The sequence below is a fragment of the Oncorhynchus masou genome, chromosome 2, assembly GCF_036934945.1.
Source record: "Oncorhynchus masou masou isolate Uvic2021 chromosome 2, UVic_Omas_1.1, whole genome shotgun sequence".
NCBI lineage: Eukaryota > Metazoa > Chordata > Actinopteri > Salmoniformes > Salmonidae > Oncorhynchus > Oncorhynchus masou.
Window position 1 is genome coordinate 48864455 of NC_088213.1, and position 13199 is coordinate 48877653.

The 13199-nt window shown below is 41.4% G+C and overlaps 1 protein-coding gene across 1 annotated transcript in view; it reads left to right on the plus strand.

Annotated features, from left to right (window-relative positions):
- The window catches only part of daam2 (dishevelled associated activator of morphogenesis 2), a 223168-nt gene that overhangs the window by 138865 nt on the left and 71104 nt on the right, over positions 1–13199 (plus strand).

The window sequence follows — 13199 nt, forward strand, 5'->3', positions numbered from 1 at the left end:
TTTGTTCCACCATTGGGGGGCCAGAGCAGCGAACAGTTTTGACTGGGATGAGCGGGAACTGTACTTCCTCAGTGGTAGGGAGGCGAGCAGGCCAGAGGTGGATGAACGCAGTGCCCTTGTTTGGGTGTAGGGCCTGATCAGAGCCTGGAGGTACTGCGGTGCCGTTCCCCTCACAGCTCCGTTGTCTCTGCTTCCAGTATGAAGGAAGTTAGAGGTAGTTTCACAAGCCAATGCTAACTAGCGTAAGAGCAATGACTGGAAGTGTATGGTATCTACTAGCATGCTAGCAGTTACTATAGACATCCAACGCTAGTTAGTCTGGGGGAGTAGATAAAGGGCTACATTGCCAAAATACAGAAGTATCCCTTTAACTTTCTCTAACCTCCTTTTTATTTCCCGCTCTTTTGTCTCTCTCCTTTTCTCTCATCTTGGTCAGCAACATCTAGGAGCTTTGGTCACCTAATTCGCTGCTGGCAGCTCTTAGTGCATTCCTACCATCCAAACCCAACACTCACTACCAGAGCCAATGACACACGCCCTAGTTAGTCACTCAGAAGCTCACTGAATGTGAATGATTGTCAGAGAAACTAAGGGAGACATGACGGACTGCAGAGCCCTGTAAACAACTTTCACATTGAGCCAAAATGGCTGCCAACTTGCATGCTACTAATGATACATATTTTTTGCCGCTGTTTTTTAATTGATTTTTTTTTTTACTTCATGTGGTAAGCATATGCAGGGGCAAACCGATAGGATAATGTACACAAACATAATATTAATTCATACCCAGCACAGGGTCAAAAGAAGAGATTCCAATGTTGTAAATGGTGTTAACATCGACCAGAGATCAAATGTATTTGTCACGTGTGCAGGTGTACGTTCATCGTAATAATGTTCGGACCAAGCTGCAGCGCGATATGGTTTCCACATCATTTATTAAAGTGAAAAACTTAGAACAAAACAAATAATGAAACAAACAGGATGTCTTCGCCTCCTTTATCTCCTCCCAAGCCCAGGATACCTTCTCCTCCCGGGCACGCTGCTTGTTCCTGATGTGATGGGATATTCTGTCACGTTCGTCGTAATAATGGTCGGACCAAGCTGCAGCACGATATGGTTTCCGCATAATTTATTAAAGTGAAAAACTTAGAACAAAACAAATAAGGAAAGAAACATTGAACCGTCACTAACGATATGCTACGTGCACTAACTCCAAACAATATCCCATAACACACAGGTGGAAAACATGCTACTTAAGTATGATCCCCAATTAGAGACAACGATAGCCAGCTGCCTCTAATTGGGAATCATACTAAAACACCAACATAGAAAAAACAAACCCCACATAGAAAATATAAACTAGTTTAAAACCCTAGTCACGCCCTGACCTACTCTACCATAGAAAATATAGGCTTTCTATGGTCAGGACGTAACACCTTACCTTGAAATGCTACAAGCCATTAACCAACAATGCAGTTCAATAAATAAACTAGAGATGAAACGGTATGAAAATGTCATATCATGATTATAGAGACCAAAATTATCACAGTTATCAGTATTATCGCGGTATTGTTAAAATGTGCTGGAAATTTTCAAAACGTACTGAACACTGAAATCATTTCACCAAGTTTTATATTGAAAACCAACAAACAAATAAAATTAGCAGCACTATGCACTTTCTGTGTGCATAAACATTAAAATAATAACATTAACATTAAAAGATGGCACCATGTGGCCATGAAAGGTAAAAGTTTCCCTAGTGCAGGTTTTAATGAACACAACCTTAAAAAAAATCAAATGTGCATATAAAAGCAACACAAGCAACACAAGTAAAGCAATGTGCATGTAAGAACAATACAACCATATGTAAACAAATCCAATGTGCAGCACATTATATCCGTTCTCTCCTTCATAAAGAAATATGGTGCTGCTGGCCTACCATCCTGCATGTATGCATCTTTGTTCACTTGAGATTGAAATGTAAAAATGGCAGCATATTTCCTTTGCCTGGTTTAAGTAGTGATCTGCTAGGGGAGACGATGTGCCCGCTGGCACTGAGCACTCTCTGATGGCACGCTGGTTGCTGCGATGCACAAAATCTTCCTGGCAACTCTGGCAAGATGAGGCAGCTCTGATGCATGGCCCCTCCACCACACCAGTGGATCATCTTCTGCTGGAATGGGTGGCAGAGACAGGTAGACCTTGATCTCTTCTTTCACTCTGTCTTCTGGGGTGGTCGGAATCTGACCCTCTTTCCCTCAACAAGGCAGCAGAGAGGTGATCTTTCTCAGCAACCCAGCCAGGCCTTTCCCCTCTGATGCCACTGTGGGGGTGCTGGTGGTGGAGGTGCTGCTGGTGCTTTGTGGTTCTTCCCTGACTTGTGCAGCTGCCAGCTTCAAGGCCTCTTGGACACAGCTGTCAGTGTAAAATGTTGCCGCCTCAGGCTCATCCAAAAATCTCCTTTTGAAGTGCGTGTCAATGAAACAAGCACGACTCTCTTTGCCTTCTCTGTGTATCTGTTGTTAAGGTCTTCTCTCATTACCCTTTTCATCTCCTTGGTCAGGGATGGCTCCGTATCCATTTCCACCAGAACATCAATGGTGATGTGGTCCAGGACAGGCTTGATGGCTGACAGTGTCACTCGTGTCTCTGAGGAAAGTGCATCTGTAAACTTGCTCAGAGGTTCAAGGAGCTGGCACAGTTGCTCCATGACACTTATGTCAGCATCCTTGGGCATCAGATGCCATGTTCCTTTTTCTCCAGCCAGTGTCGCACAGACTGGTTGCTGTTGGCTGAGGAAACACTCAAGCATGTTGTGTGTGCATCCCCATCAGGTCACCACATCATGGATCAGAGCCTTCTGTGGCATGTTGAGGGCAGCTTGCTTTTCTCTCAGTTCTCGCCTTCTCTTCCAGCTCTGTCAGAAGCCTTGGACCAGATGACGGCAGGCCTTGACTGCTGTGTCATCTCTCTGAATTTTCAGAGCCTTTGAAATGGCCAGGTTCAAATTATGGCCAAAGCACCCAAGCCACAGATCTGGGAACTCTTCAAAAGCCTTGATCATGTTTGTTGCGTTGTCTGTGGTAATGCAGACCAGGTCTTTCTTGTTGATCCCCCACCCTTACAGCATATTCTCAAACTCTCTGATGTTGTGAGCCATGTGATCTTCTGGAAAGAACTGTGTTTCCAGGCAGTTTGATTCCAGTTGCCAATCTGGGGTGAAGTAATGGATAGTGAAGCTGATGTAGGGTTGGCCACCCCTGCTGGTCCAGAGGTCAGTAGTTGCAGCAAACCATGTGCTTTGTTCCAACCTTTTTCCAACATCCGCTTTAACCTGGTTGTACAGGTTTGGGATTTCAGTTTTAGAAAATAATGTTTGTGATGGTACTTTGTAGTGAGGCACGGAAACCTTCATCGGCCTCAGGAAGCCAGGCCTCTCAACAATTTGAAATGGCATCATGCCCTTTGGAATGTAATATGAAGGGCTGCAGTGAGGTCTTGATCATTATTTGATGTGGGTGCATAAGCAGCCTGCCTTTTTAAATGCTGGAGTGTCTGTGTCACAACTGCAGATGAGGAGTGACCAGTAGCATCACTGGGTTTGCCTGCTGCACGCCCACTCTGTAAACAAGGGAATAGCAAATGTATTACTATTTTTATTATTATTGGTGTTACATTATAATTATTATTATTCTCACTCTCTCTCTCTCTCTCTCTCTCTCTCTCTCTCTCTCTCTCACACACACACACCATCTTCTGTGTTGCATTGGAGTATATGCAGTAACCCCATGCACAATTTACATAAATACAAAGGAGTCACTGTGATAGTAATCGCAATGAGCCCAACAGTTGACATAAATACAGGAGTCTTATATAGGAGTCTATTTTATTTCACATTTATTTAACCAGGTAGGCAAGTAGAGAACAAATTCTCATTTACAATTGCGACCTGGACAAGATGAAGCAAAGCAGTTCGACCCGTACAACAACACAGAGTTACACATGTAGTAAAAAAACATACAGTCAATAATACAGTAGAAAAATAAGTCTATATACAATGTGAGCAAGTGAGGTGAGATAAGGGAGGTAAAGGCAAAAAAAGGCCATGGTGACGAAGTAAATACAATATAGCAAGTAAAACACTGGAATGGTTGATTTGCAGTGGAAGAATGTGCAAAGTAGAGATAAATAATTGGGTGCAAAGGAGCAAAATAAGTAAATAAATATAGTAGGGAAAGAGGTAGTTGTTTGGGCTAAATTATAGATTGGCTATGTGCAGTAATCTGTGAGCTGCTCTGACAGCTGGTGCTTAAAGCTTGTGAGGGAGATAAGTGTTTCCAGTTTCAGAGATGTTTGTAGTTTGTTCATTGGCCGAAGAGAACTGGAAGGAGATGCGGCCAATGGAAGAATTGGTTTTGTGGGTGACCAAAGAGATATACCTCCTGGAGCGCGTGTTACAGGTGGGTACTGCTATGGTGACCAGCGAGCTGAGATAAGGGGGGACTTTACCTAGCAGGGTCTTGTAGATTACCAGTGGGTTTGGCGACGAGTATGAAGCGAGGGCCAGCCAACGAGAGCGTATAGGTCGCAGTGGTGGGTAGTATATGGGGCTTTGGTGACAAAAGAGATAGCACTGTGATAGACTGCATCCAATTTATTGAGTAGGGTATTGGAGGCTATTTTGTAAATTACATCGACAAAGTCGAGGATTGGTAGGATGGTCAGTTTTACAAGGGTATGTTTGGCAGCATGAGTGAAGGATGCTTTGTTGCGAAATAGGAAGCCAATTCTAGATTTAACTTTGGATTGGAGATGTTTGATGTGAGTCTGGAAGGAGAGTTTACAGTCTAACCAAACACCTAGGTATTTGTAGTTGTCCACATATTCTAAGTCGGAGCCGTCCATAGTAGTGATGTTGAACAGGCGGGCAGGTTCAGGCAGCGATCGGTTGAAGAGCATGCATATAGTTTTACTTGTATTTAACCTGTTTGAGATCGAGCTACTTTTTTCAACATTCTGTTAAAAATCGTGCAACATTTCAACGTCCTGCTACTCATGCCAGGAATATAGTATATGCATATGATTAGTATGTGTGCATAGAAAACACTCTGACATTTCTAGAACTGGTTCAATGGTGTTTGTGACTATAACAGAACGAGTTCCGTGGTCAAATTCGCCAGAAAACTTGTTCACTTTTTTGACTGAGAAAAAATCAATCCGTCAGTATACGTATTGTTTAACTTCTTGCGTCGAGCAATCCCAGATCCGGGATTCTATTTATAGCCTCAAGCTCATTAGCATAACGCAACGTTAACTATTCATGAAAATCGCAAATGAAATAAATATATTTGCTCTCAAGCTTAGACTTTTGTTAACAACACTGTCATCTCAGATTTTCAAAATATGCTTTTCAACCATAGCTAAACAAGCATTTGTGTAAGAGTGTTGATAGCTAGCATAGCTATAAGCCTAGAATTCAGCCAGCAACATTTTCACAAAAACAAGAAAATCATTCAAATAAAATCATTTACCTTTGAAGAACTTCAGATGTTTTCAATGAGGAGACTCTCAGTTAGATAGCAAATGTTCCGTTTTTCAAAAAAATATTATTTGTGTAGGACAAATCGCTCCGTGTTGTTCACGTTTGGCTATGAAAAAACCCTGTATCCAGTTATAGCCACAAGCTCATTAGCATAACGTAACGTTAACTATTTATGAAAATCGCAAATGAAATGAATGTGCTAGCTCTCAAGCTTAGCCTTTTCTTAACAACACTGTCATCTCAGATTTTCAAAATATGCTTTTGAACCATAGAAAAACAAGCATTTGCTAGCGTAACATTTAGCGGGCAACATTTGCACAAAAGCCAGAAAAGGATTCAAATAAAATAATTTACCTTTGAAGAACTTCGGATGTTTTTCAATGAGGAGACTCTCAGTTACATAGCAAATGTTCAGTTTTTCCTGAAAGATTCTTTGTGTAGGAGAAATCGCTCCGTTTTGTACATCACGTTTGGTTACCAAAAAACCCCGAAAATTCAGTCATCAAAACGGCGAACTGTTTTCCAAATTAACTCCATAATATCGACTGAAACACGGCAAACGCTGTTTAGAATCAATCCTCAATGTTTTTTTCACATATCTCTTCATTGATATATCGTTCGTGGTAGTCTCCTTTCTCCGGTGAATCGCTCGGAAAAAGACGTGCAGTTAAAGATGACGCACCAATTTCGACGGAGGACACCGGGCGGACACCTGGCAAATGTAGTCTCTTATGGTCAATCTTCCAATGATATTCCTACAAATATGTCACAATGCTGCAGACACCTTGGGGAAACGATAGATAGGGCAGGCTCATTCCTGTCACATTCACAGCCATATAAGGAGACAATCCTGCTCATTTCCTGGTTGCAGTTTCATCTTGGTTTTGCCTGTAGCTTCTGTTCTGGGGCACTCACAGACAATATCTTTGCAGTTCTGGAAACATCGGAGTGTTTTCTTTCCAAAGCTATCAATTATATGCATAGTCGAGCATCTTTTTGTGACAAAATATTGCTCTTAAAACGGGCATGTCTTTTTATCCAAAAATGAAATAGCGCCCCCATAGATTTAACAGGTTAAGGCTTGTCATAAATGTTGGAACAGTGTTTGCAATTCCTACAGATTCCACACGATGTCGCCAGTGTACTGTTTTCCAGGTCCCTTTATCCTTGGTCAGATCACTGAAAACTACGTCATTACTTCAGCTGCGCACCCAGTCAACATGTCGTTTCCAGATGGACTTAGTTTTCAAAACTTATACAGTGCCTTGCGAAAGTATTCGGCCCCCTTGAACTTTGCGACCTTTTGCCACATTTCAGGCTTCAAACATAAAGACATAAAACTGTATTTTTTTGTGAAGAATCAACAACAAGTGGGACACAATCATGAAGTAGAATTATTCAGCCCCTTTACTTTCAGTGCAGCAAACTCTCTCCAGAAGTTCAGTGAGGATCTCTGAATGATCCAATTTTGACCTAAATGACTAATGATGATAAATACAATCCACCTGTGTATAATCAAGTCTCCGTATAAATGCACCTGCACTTTGATAGTCTCAGAGGTCCATTAAAAGCGCAGAGAGCATCATGAAGAACAAGGAACACACCAGGCAGGTCCGAGATACTGTTGTGAAGAAGTTTAAAGCCGGATTTGGATACAAAAAGATTTCCCAAGCTTTAAACATCCCAAGGAGCACTGTGCAATAATATTGAAATGGAAGGAGTATCAGACCACTGCAAATCTACCAAGACCTGGCCGTCCCTCTAAACTTTCAGCTCATACAAGGAGAAGACTGATCAGAGATGCAGCCTAGAGGCCCATGATCACTCTGGATTAACTGCCGAGATCTACAGCTGAGGTGGGAGACTCTGTCCATAGGACAACAATCAGTCGTATATTGCACAAATCAGTCCTTTATGGAAGTGGCAAGAAGAAAGCCTATTCTTAAAGATACCAATAAAAAGTGTTGTTTAAAGTTTGCCACAAGCCACCTGGGAGACACACCAAACATGTGGAAGAAGGTGCTCTGGTCAGATGAAACCAAAATGGAACTTTTTGGCAACAATGCAAAACGTTATGTTGGGCTTAAAAGCAACACAGCTCATCACCCTGATCACACCATACCCACTGTCAAACATGGTGGTAAGAGCATCATGGTTTGGGCCTTCTTTTCTTCAGCAGGGACAGGGAAGATGGTTAAAATTGATGGGAAGATGGATGGAGCCAAATGCAGGACCATTCTGGAAGAAAACCTGATGGAGTCTGCAAAAGACCTGAGACTGGGACGGAGATTTGTCTTCCAACAAGACAATGATCCAAAACATAAAGCAAAGTCTACAATGGAATGGTTCAAAAATAAACATATCCAGGTGTTAGAATGGCCAAGTCAAAGTCCAGACCTGAATCCAATCGAGAATCTGTGGAAAGAACTGAAAACTGCTGTTCACAAATGCTCTCCATCCAACCTCACTGAGCTCGAGCTGTTTTGCAAGGAGGAATGGGAAAAAATTCAGTCTCTCGATGTGCAAAACTGATAGAGACATACCCCAAGCGACTTACAGCTGTAATCGCAGCAAAAGGTGGCGCTACAAAGAATTAACTTAAGGGGGCTGAATAATTTTGCACGCCCAATTTTTCAGTTTTTGATTTGTTAAAAAAGTTTGAAATATCCAATAAATGTCGTTCCACTTCATGATTGTGTCCCACTTGTTGTTGATTCTTCACAAAATAAATACAATTTTATATCTTTATGTTTGAAGCCTGAAATGTGGCAAAAGGTCGCAAAGCTCAAGGGGGCCGAATACTTTCGCAAGGCACTGTAGCTATTGAATACAGATCACTCCATGATCAATTTGATCATTTATTAACGTTTACTAATACCTAAATTTGGATTACAGAAGTAGGTTGAAGTGTTGTGTCAAAGTTTATAGGCAACTTTATGAATTTTAAAAAATTACGTCGCGTTGGGAAACGTTCATTTTTCCATGGATTTCACGGTGTTCATAAATGAACATTTTGGGTATATATGGACCAATTTAATCGAAAAAATTACCCAATTGTGATGTTTATGGGACATATAGAAGTGCCAACAATGAATCTCGTCAAAGGTAATGAATGTTTTATATTTTATTTCTGCGTTTTATTGGTAGCGCCGGCTACGATAATTTGTTTGTTTACGTGCCCTTTCTGTGTGTCAGGGAGCTGCAATGCTATTAGATAATAGCTTGTCATGCTTTCGCCGAAAAGCATTTTACAAATCTGACGTTAGCTATATTCACAACGAGTGTGGCTTGATTTGAGTACCCTGGATGTGAATTTTAATGAAAGTTTGAGTTTTAACGAGTACAATTAGTTGGCGCTCTGGAATTTCCGCTCATTAGCTGATGACCACAAACTGTGATTAGCTGAATACTAACATTAGCCAGTAAACTGGCTAGCTTCTGGTCAGCTTCTAGTTAGTGTTACATGGCTAAAGCACTTCATGGCCAAAGTGTTTCTCCTGTTGGAATTCTTTTACAACCAAGTCGACGTCTGCCGGATTTTAAATGAACAAAATATGTTGGTTGGGTGACTAAACTACATAACGTGTTATGGTGTGCATTTGGCGAATAGAGTCTGCAGACACACGACGCATACAGCAGTGAACAACATTTAGTGTTTGTACACTGAAAGCTTCAGTTTACATTATTGACAAGCTATTAGCAAGTTAGACAGACAAACCATGACATTTTCTCCCATTCTGAAGGTTAATGTAAATAGTCCAGGTGGCCATTTGATTAATTGTTCAGCAGTCTTATGGTTTAGGGGTAGAAGCTGTTAAGGAGCCTTTTGGACCACTTGCGTGTGGTAGTGGAGAGAACAGTCTATGACTTACAGTCTGTAACTTTTGGTCCTTCCTCTGACACCTCCTCGTATATAGGTCCTGGATGGCAGGTAGCTTGGCCCCAGTGATGTACTGGGCCGTACACACTACCCTCTAAAGCGCCTTATGGTCAGATGCCGAGCAGTTGCCAAACCAGGTGGTGATGTTACCGGTCAGGATGCTCTCGATTGTGAAGCTGTAGAACTTTTGGAGGATCTGGGGACCCATGCCAAATCCTTTCAGTTTCCTGAGGGGAAAAAGGTGTTGGCGTACCCTCTTCACGACTGTGTTGGTGTGTTTGGATCATGATAGCTCGTTGATGATGTGGACACCAAGGAACTTGAAACTCTCGACCCACTCCACTTCAGCCCCATCAATGTTAATTGGTGCCTGTTTGGCCCTCCTTTTCCTTTAGTGATCGATCATCTCCTTTGTCTTACTCACATTGAGGGAGATGTCCTCGCACCACCTTCCCAGGTCCCTGACCTCCTCCTTATAGGCTCTCTCATTGTTGTTGGTGATCAGGCCTACCACTGTTGTCAACATCAAACTTAATTATTGTGTTGTAGTCGTGCTTGGCCACGCAGTCGTGGTTGAAGAGGGAGCACAGGAGGGGACTAAGCACGCACCCCTGAGGGGCCCCAGTGTTGAGGAGCAGCGTGGCAGATGTATTGTTGCCTACACTTACCAGCTGGGGGTGGCCTGTCAGGAAGTCCAGGATCCAGTTGCAGAGGGAGGTATTTAGTCCCAGGGTCCTTAGCTTAGTGATGAGCTTTGTGGGCACTATGGTGTTGAACGCTGAGCTGTAGTCAATGAACAGAATTCTCACATAGGTGTTCCTTTTGTGCAGGTGGGAAAGGGCAGTGTGTAGTGCGATTGTGTCATCTGTGGATCTGGTAGGGCAGTATGTGAATTGGAGTGGGTCTAGGGTTTCCGGGATGATGGTGTTGATGTGAGCCATGACCAGCCTTTCAAAGCACTTCATGGTTACCGATGTGAGTGGGAAGGGATCAAGTCACAATTTTGCAAGTCCCAAGTCTTAACCTTCGAGTCAAGTACCAAGTAAAGTTCCAAGTTCCACAGCTCAGGTCATGTCACAAGTCCCTAAATTTGGGTTTCGAGTCCTCAAGTCAATGTTTAAGTGTTTTACGACCATTTCAATGCTGTTTTCAATTTCATGTCAAGCTAATTAGTTCAAGAACAGTACCTCACTTTAGCGAGCTAGCAATCATTTTATTCGTACCTCTCTTTATGGGACTTCACATGACTGACTCATGTCTAACATATCCATGGAATGCATGATTAATGTTTTGATATGCAGCCTGTCAAAATAGGATTTATTTTTGGTTCTTAAGAGATGTATTTGCCAACATCTTTGTGCATATTGGTCTAGGCTATATTATTCACCACCTGAGGAAGTGAGAAAACACTAAGCTAAATTTGAATATGATCTTGTTGCTAGATAGATTAATCAATTAGCCTACATGGCTATCAGTAAATGTAATGTCCTACAAAAAATGTACAGTGCTAGGCCTAGGCTAGGCTACTTGATGTAAGCCTATTCACTGCAAATGGCGTGCCACTCTGTGGGCGCATCAAAATCATAATCCATAAATTCAATATTAAGAGGTGAGAAATAAATGATATACTCATAGAAAACTATGACCCACCTCTCTGTAACTAGAGCAACAGTAGTTGCTTTGAAAACGGTATTTTACCCGCTATTGCATTTTCAGCAACAGGTCATGTACTTGTACTTACAGTTCAACATGTTGTTGTGTTACAGCCTGAATTTAGATTTTGTTTGTCACTGGCCTACATAAGATACCCCATAATGTCAAAGTGGAATTATGTTTTTTTTAAATGTTTACAAATTAATTAAAAATGATGAAGCTGAAATGTCTTGAGTCAATAAGTATTCAACCCCTTTGTTATGGCAAGCCTAAATAAGTTCAGGAGTAAAAATGAGCTTCACAAGTCACATAATAATTTGCATGGACTTACTATTTGTGCAATAACAGTGTTTTACATGATTTTTGAATGACTAACTCATCTCTGTACCCCACACATACAATTATCTATAAGGTCCCTCAGTTGAACAGGGAATTTCAAATACAGATTCAACCACAAAAAACAGGGAGGTTTTCCAATGCCTCGCAAAGAAGGGCACCTATTAGAAAATAGAAAGACATTGAATATCCCATTGAGCATTGTGAGGTTATTGATTAAACGTTGGATGGTGTATCAATACACCACCAATACAGTCACTACAAAGATACAGTCAACTCAGTTGCGGGAGAGGAATGAAACTGCTCGAGGATTTCACAATGAGGCCAATGGTGACTTTAAACAGTTCTCGTGTTTAATGGCTGTGATAGGAGAATATTGAGGATGGATCAACAACATTGTAGTTACTCCACAATACTAACATAATTGACAGAGTAAAAAGGAAGACAAAAATATTCCTAAACATACATCCTGTTTGCAGCAAGGCACTAAAGTAATACTGCAAACAAATGTGGCAAAGCAATAAACTTTTTATCCTGAATACAAAGTTTTATGTTTGGGGGAAATCTAATAGAACACGTTACTGACACCACTCTCCATATTTCCAAGCATAGTCGTGGTTGTATCATGTTGTAATTGTTAAGAACTGGAGTGTTTTTCAGAATAAAAATGAAAGTGAATGTAGCTTAGCACAGGCAAAATTCGAGGAAAACCTACTTTACACTAGACACTGGGAGATTAATTCACCTTTCAACAGGACAATAGCCTAAAACAGAAGGCCAAATCTCCACAAGAGTTGCTTACCAAGAAAGACAGTGAGTGAATGCTTTTGACTTAAATCTACTTGAAAAACTATGGCAAGACCTGCAAATGGTTTGACAGAGCTTGAATAATTTCTTTATGAATAATGTGAAAATGTTGCACAATCCAGGTGTGGAAAGCTCTTAGAGACTAACCCAGAAAGACTCACAGCTGCCAAATGTGCTTCCACAAAGTATTGACTCAGGGGTATGAATACTTCTATAAATGAGATATTTCTGTATTTCATTTTTAGTTAAGTCGCAAGTCATAGATGCTCAAGTCGAAGTCAAGTGGGAAGTGTTTTTTTTTTTTGCCAAGTCAAGTCTCAAGTCCCAAAATGTGCATCTTGAGCTGTGACTCGAGTCCACATCTCTGACAACAACACAATGTGATACCATCTTGCTTTTGGAACCCCCTGCTCCCATTAAAGCTGTATTAAATCCAAGAGCAAGGAATGAAGCATCTGAGTAAATTAGTTAATGAAACAAACTGCATCCCTTTTCTCATGATACTAAAAGATTCTATGAGACTTGGCTGTAGAAGCTCAGTGTTTCCCCTTACTTAAAATTTTCCAGCAGGGCACAAAGGCTTCCAAAGCAACTGGCTTTAAACTAGGTTGGAAGGCCATCCCACTTATTTCATGGTAAGAGAACCACTGTAATGATAAATGAACTTGGAAGATATCGAGGGCAATGGTGGATATGATATAGAGATGTCAGTACAACCTCAGTGACTGGCAGCTTTGTGTCACTGCCCCTTGACCCCTGACTTTAGCGCTCAAGTCGGAGACACAGTGGCTCCACGAATGTTTGTGAATCAGAAAATTTGCACCGACTGCTAAGGAATGACTAACCGAGAGATTGAAAAACAGCTTTTATCTCAAGGCTATCAGATTGTTACTCTTTTAAAGAACTGTGTGACTCTGAATCTCACTCAATCAATTAATGCGCATACAAGACCAAATCCCAGAGCACCTAACAAATTGAGTT